The sequence below is a fragment of the Antechinus flavipes genome, chromosome 2 (assembly GCF_016432865.1).
Source record: "Antechinus flavipes isolate AdamAnt ecotype Samford, QLD, Australia chromosome 2, AdamAnt_v2, whole genome shotgun sequence".
Taxonomy (NCBI): Eukaryota; Metazoa; Chordata; class Mammalia; order Dasyuromorphia; family Dasyuridae; genus Antechinus; species Antechinus flavipes.
In genome coordinates, this window is record NC_067399.1 from 671773119 (window position 1) to 671780730 (window position 7612).

A 7612-nucleotide genomic window follows, 5' to 3' on the forward strand; every position below is an offset into this window, starting at 1 on the left:
CAAAAATAAGCAGGCAGTTTGCTCAAGATTTCATATGAAATAAATGACAGAGCCAGGATTCCAAACCTGGTCTTCTAACTCCAGAATCTGGGCTTTTTCCATACTCGAGGGAGCTCTTATTAAAGCTCCCTCCTCCAACAAAACTGTAAATCAGGAAGTACAAGTGTTACTCTCCCCATTTTACTGAGACTCATTCAGGCAAGGTTCATCACTCAACTAGCAAGTACAGAACCTGAATTCTGTGGCTGATCAGTCATGGTCCTCCACAGCTATCGTGACCAGTCTACGATCAAAAAGGGGTTTTTCTACAATCCATGTGGCAGAGGTCACCTTGCCTGTGCTCTTGGATTGAAGTCTTGTTACCTACTGAAGCACCCCATTCCCATCCCACTCGGGGAGAGTTCAAATTGGTGGGAAGGTTTTTTTGGTCCTTACCTTAAGCCTGGTTCTACCTCTCTATACATTCCTGCCAGAGAGATCACGGCTTGTGGAGCCATCAAGGCTGCCTCCTCCTCCATGTGAAGGCATGTCAAATCTTTGACAATGATCACATCTCTCAATTCCCTTAACTTTCCCAGTTTCCTTAATTGATCTGCAAATCTGAACCTAGGTCTCTCCTGATACCACTCCCAGCCCTATTTCTATTCCATTGAATTTCTATCAACAAAGACAAAATTAGCTTTCCATAATCATGGAGCAGAACATGATGTGTTTGCTGTTTTAAATGAGAGCCTCATCCTGTCCTGTTTGAATAATAAATCACAGAATTGTTCCACCTCACGTACCTTACTGCCAGTTGTCAACTGAATCTGGTTTGATGTCTAGGTGAATTAATGCATTCTGTACCATTCCTTTGTCACCTCGATGTTGTTTTTGCCATACTTTTGACCAACAGATTATAAGAATACTCCATTTATGAATTCAGCAAGAAGGGAGATAAGTTCCTGAGCCAAAGCTCTTATTCCTGTTATATAGTATTTTAATCCCTTTAATTGATTTCAAGCGGAAAGAAGGGAGATAAGTTTCTGAGTCAAAGCTTCTATTCCTATGATGTATTATTGTAATCCCTTTAATTGATTAAATGCTAAAGAATATGTGATTTTCTACAACATCTGCACATCTGCTTGTTTCTGGCATGGCTAATGCCATCCTACTAAGGTCAAATAAAGACCCAGTTCAATACAGCAGGTCAAGGAGGTAATAGATTTCCTATTGGTAGGAGCTCAATAACTAATTCTGAAGAGAAATTCAAAGTAATCACAATTCATAGGTATTCGGGCATGAATGCAATCATCTGGCCAACAGAGCCAAGCCGAAGAAGTCACCTGTTTGTTGAGAACCATGGCCACCTAGCACTCTCTTTAGACTAAGACAGAATGCAAAGTCACCCAAGGAGGATGGGATTTCTCAGTATCTGGTCCCTTTGTAAGGAAGATCAGGTTAGTGGCTAGCAAGGCCATCTGGTGGCTACACAGGGAACAAAGCCTCATGCAAACTACGAACATCCATTAGATCAAAGACAACGTGCACAGTTGGATGGCTTCTGGAGAATTGTTAGAAATTATTTATCAAGGATGGCTAGATTACTTCAAAGCTCTTATAACTGTTTTCTTTGTGATTCTGTAGGCAGCTAGATGGCACAGGGAATAGAATGTCAGACCTGGAGTCAGGACGACTCTTCTTCCTAATTTAAAATTTGTTCTAAGATATTGCCAAGCTGTGTGACCGTAGCCAAGTTACTTAACCCTGTTTGCCTCAGTTTTTTCATCTGTAAAATAAGCTGGAGAAGGAAATGACCAACCATTTTCAGTATCTTAGCTAAGAAAACTCCAAATCGGATCACAAAAACAAAACTAAAACAATTGAACAACAGCAAAAATTACCAGTTATACAATAGCTCACATTTATGGAGCACTTTGGGGTTTGCAAAATGCTTCACAAATAATGATCTCATTTGATCTATACAACAACACTCTGAAATAACAGAAGTTCAATGATTTGCCCAAAGTCTCATAGTTAATAATAAGTAATAATAAGAGGATGGTTCTGATCTAAGGTCTTGCTGATGATAGGCCCTGCCCTCTGTCCACTGAGCCTTCTTGTCTCTTAATTTATAATGTTAAAAATATTATTTGGAAAGGAGGTTTACAAGGCTCACCAGAGAAAATAATCTCCAGTCGGTGATTTCTGTTGGAAGCTCCAAGGCCAAATCCACCTATGAGCAGGCCTGCTGACCTGCACCCTGAGGTGCCCTCAGTGATTCCTGGTCTGAGATTGTCACATACTAGTCGCTCTTCTGGGCCATACAACACATGAAGAGGACCGTCTCCAGAAGATCACTGATAGAATACAGTGAAGATGCATCAGAAGGTTTGAGCATGGAGGGATCCCTGGGATTGTGTTGGGATAAAGAAGGCGTAGCCTGGGGGAAGGGGATGGATTACTAAGGTCAAACAGACAGTGGTTGGTAGCACAGCCAGGACCAGAGCCAGGAACCCAGTCCAGGTCTTCACACACAAGTTTAATGCACAATGAAAACAAGTCACAGAGGGAAAGGACAACAGGAGTCAATACCCCAAACTGGCACATTTAGGGGGTCCATGGTTCAAGTGGGGCAGCTGAGGAAGCCAAGTTCAGATTGGAGCACCTTTTAGGCAGTGTCCAGTGATAGCATGAGCTCCAGGAACATGACTTCAGATGAGGCAGTATATAGCAGACATCAAAGGAGAGCACTGAACTTGAACTTTATCACATTTTCAATTTGGTTTTAAGGCCAAAGGTTTTAACTGACATACACTGCCCTCCCCCTTATTATAGATTAAGCTATTACAAAGGTAATTTACTCCAAAGGTTTTTAACCTGGGAGTTATGAAAATATATTTTTAAGTATTATGATAATATTTTAATATAATTGGTTTCTTTTGTGATCATCCACATCTTATTTTAACAATTAAAAATCTCATTCTGGGAAAGCATCCACTGCCAAAGGGGTCCATGATACAGAAAAAGGTGAGTAGCCCCTGATCAAGCCCAACTTTCTTATTTTCTAAGGAATAAAACTGAGACCCAAGAGAGGGAGGTGCTTTATCCAAGGTCTTATTGGCAGAGAGTGACAGAGGCAAGATTCAGACCCAGGTTTTCTGACCAATCAAACCACAATGGAAGCACTGGGTTTCATTTTCTGGATCCTGTTATTTGATAAAAAAACATTGGTAAACTGAAGAGTCCCAAGAGCTAATGGGATGATGAAATGGAGAAAGGATTAGAAGTCCCCAAAGTCCTGAGGCTGGAGAAGACGGGACAGATGTATGGTTACCTTCTTCTCAAAGACTGTCATGGGCAAGAGGGTTAGGGTTAGCAAGGAGAGGGCTCGCAAAGCTCTGGCTCTATGTCTTCCTGACATGTTGGCTTGTCCCAAAATGCAGTGGGACACCTTGGGAGAGAATGAGCTCCTGGCGCCCTGAACCCTGCTCCTGTGGAAGGGCCGGAGCGACAGTTCTCCACTGAGCACGGCCTGGATTCGGGAATCCCTGAGATCCCTGGGATCAGGTGGCCCCAAAGTCTCTTCCAGCCAGAGATTCAGGCTTTCGAGGGCCCCTAAGGCCTTGTGCTCTCCTAGTCTAGGTCTCTACTGCAAAGGCAGATTGCAGAGCTTGAAGAAGGTATTAACACCATCTTGGTCTAAATAAACCTCCAAGTCTGCACCAGAGCAAGGATTCTTTTTTTTTTTTAATTTCCTGCTGTGTGTGACCTGAACTCCCCACAGAACACATCACAGACCTCCCTGAAGCAGAGCATTCTATGGAAATGCGGTGTTTGGGGAGCCTCAGAGGGCCCTGATAACGCTGCAGAAATCCCCTGTTGAATTAGCAGAACTCTGAAAGCGTGGATGGGGGAGCCCCGCCGGAGACCCCATCCTGTGACTCTCAGGTTGGTCTCTCGAGGCCCTTTCAGCCTGGGAACTCCAAAGCTGCTTAGCAAGAGCTAAGCCTGGGCTCTGATGAGTCTTGTTCCCCACTAAGCTGACAGGTCATTCCACTGAATTAATGGACTCCGCCATGTTGATGAGTGTCAGGGAGCTCTAGCCTTTATAGAACTCATTCTGGAAAAGAATAAAAACAATACCCGTCTTCAAAGCAGCGAGCTTCTGAAAGGTGGAGCTCTGCTCTGGTCACGGGTTTGGGTCTGGAGCCACGGCTCCTTTCATGCAGCTGCCTGGCCATCTCCCTGGATGACCATCAAAGCCAGTGGGGGCAGCTGCCGCTGACTGCCTGGCTGAGGGCCAGATGGTTTTGATTTCCATGAAATGTTTGTGGAGGGTGGAGTGGGCGCTGCCTGAAGATTCACAGCCTCTGAGTGTGCAGACAATGAATGAAAACAGACCTGCCTTTGACTGCCCATGGAGGAGCTGAGCCATTGTGGATGGGAAACGACCAACCCATCATAATAAAAAAATCTGTCTTGTAAACACAGCCTGGGACTGCAGCCTGAGGAGAAAGCACCCAGCACTTCCTTGCTCTGGATGCATTTTCTGATTTAATTGTGCCCGTCATACGAAAGGCGGTGGGCTCCAAGGCTGGATCTGGAAGACCCGAGTTTAACTCATCTTTCAGACAGTCCCTAGCTGGGCAACAGCAAGCAAGTGGCTTAACCTCTCAACATCTTGTGCCTCAAGAAGCTCTAAAACAACATCCCACAAGGATTAATACTATGGAGAGATAGAATGTTCATTCACTTGATAAATACTTATTATTGTATCTGCATGCTGGAGATACAAAAATCAAGGAACTTGGGAGCGATGAATGATGACACAAAATAAATGATGTATTCTTTGATTTCTTTGGTTCTCCCAAGGAGGAAATGTCCCTTCCCAAAGCAGATTGTCCCCCTGTTGTGAGGGACTGAGGACACTGAAACATTTCATCATTTCCTTAGGGTCATACAGCCAATAGGTGTCAGAGGGAGGATTTGAACTCAGGTCTTCCATACTCTGCAAGTGGTTTTCAATCAGCTACTCCATACAGTCTCAACATAATACAGGCAAACACCTGCAACACTGCGTGGACAGCTCCAGACCACCATGAGAAAGCTAATCATGCACTAAAGTGAGCCATACAAACTTTCTGGTTTCCCAGGGCAAATAAAATTTATGTTTACACTACACTGTAATGTAATAAGTGTGCAATAGTATTATTTCTAGAAAAACAATGTATATACTTTAATTTAAAAATACTTTAGTGAGAAAAAATGCCCTCAGTGAATTGAGATCTTTTTGCTGTGGAAGGTCTTGCTCAGTGTTGATGGCTACTAACTAATGGGGGGTGGGGAGAGGCTGGGGTGGCTGAGGCAATTGCTTAAAATAAGACAAAGTTTGTTGCATTGACTGACTCTTCCTTTCATGAAAGATTTCTCTACAGCATGTGTGGATGTTTGAGTGCATTTACCCCCACAGTAGAACTTTCAAAATTGGAGTCAGTTCTCTAGAACTCCACCCCTTGCTTTATCATTAAGTTTATGTAATAGTCTTCAGTATGTCTGTGTCTCAGAGAGTAGGGAGGCCTGCCAAGAGGGAGATGGGGGAATGATGGTTGGTGAAAGTCAGAACATACATTTATCCATTAAGTCCACCATTTTATACAGGTGCAGTCTGTGATGTCCCAAAGCAAATACCATAAGAACATCAAAGATCATTGATCACAGACCACCGTGAACAGATATAATAATAATAATAATAATAATAATAATAATAACAGTTTGAAATATTGTGAGAATTATGAAACATGACACAGAGACTGATGGTTCACTGTCTTATACAGGTGAAGTTTGTGATGGCCCAAAACAATTACCATGGAAACATCAAAGATCACTGATCACAGATCACCATGAACAGATATAACAATAATAATAATAGTAATAATAAAAGTTTGAAATATTGTGAGAATTACCCAACATGACACAGAGACTGATGGTTCACTGTCTTACACAGGTGGGGTTTGTGATGGCCCAAAACAATTACCATGGAAACATCAAAGATCACTGATCACAGATCACCATGAACAAATATAATAATAATAATAATAAAAAGCTTGAAAGATTGTGAGAATTACCCAATATGGCACAGAGACATGATGTGAACACATGCTGTTGGAAAGATGGTGCCATAGACTTGTTTGACAATAAACCATGTGTATGTATTATGTATGTATGTATGTATATATTAACACATACATTTGTATAATTTTTTGGAGGGGGGAGGGAGGGCTTTGGTGAATGGAACAATAAAGATCAGTGCACTGCAGGAGGCAGCCCTGAACAATTGTCAACTCCTTGAGGACCAGAGCTGTTATGTCCTTTAGTCTCTGAATCCCTAGCACAGTGCCTTGCACCAAAAGGTGATTAATAAATATTTATTGAGTTGGATTGGGTAGAACTGGACCAGATTAAAATGGGGACACCAGTGGCACTTACCTAATTTCTTGTCCAATCTAGTCAGTTCTGCTTTCATAACATCTCCACATGTTATTGCCTTCTCCAGCCACGTAGCTACCCCCAAGTATAGCCTCCCACTGCCTCTTGCCTGGACTAGCCCAGTCTTTTAATTGGCCTCTATGTCTCAATCTCCCCTCAGTCTGGTCCACTCAACACTCACCTGCCACAGTGGTTTTCCAAAAGTATAGGAATGATCGGATCAATCTTACTCTACAGTAAAGTTGCCCGTTCTCTGCAGAATCAAACATAAACTAGACGTCTAAAGCCTCCATGACTTTGCTTCATCCTACAATTGTCTCACACTTTAGTTCCCCTGCTAGTGGTGCTGCTCAATGATGTGCCCCCAGACTTCCTGCATTTGCAATATTGTCCTCTGGGCCAGAATTCTCTTGCTTTTGTTGTTGCCTTCCCTTGACTTCCTTAAAGACATAACTCAAATCTCTTCTGCAAAAAGCCCTTTCCAATCCTTCTGTGTTCCAGACCCTCTAAAATCAATTTCCTTTCACACTGACTATACCTTGTATGAATCTGCACATTGTCTCCTTCATTTGAATAAGCTTCTTGAATACAGAAATTGTGCTTTTGCTTCTTTTTTTAATCCCTGGTATTTAGAGTAATGTTTGTAAGGCACATAATAAGGTCTTCACAAAGGCTTACTGACAGATTGGTTGATCAGATCGATGAAATCATCTAGATTTTGGTGGATATTTTATTAGTGTGCCGCAACTGTCCCCATCCTAAGCATCCATCAACACTAGTCTAGCCACTCTGAGGAGAGAAAGGCTGAGGTGACTAGTGTCTGACACATAGTTGGCACCTAGTAAATACAAGTTTTTTGGCTAATTAAAAGACCATTCGTTTACATCACTCTTATTTATGAACCTTGTACAAATTGATCCTCCTTTTAACTTGAAAAGTTTCTTGATCGTTTCCTCTATGTGACTTGCGTCAGGCCCTTCCTTCTACCTAAATATCTTGCATTTCCATTTCTGCCCACTGAAAGTCTGTCCTCCTTCTACTCTGACCTTATTCATGACCACTAAGCTACAAGTTACAAGCTAGCCTTCTTGCTTCTAATCTAAGACAAAACTCCATAAAAATATCCCTTCATGAATCTCACACT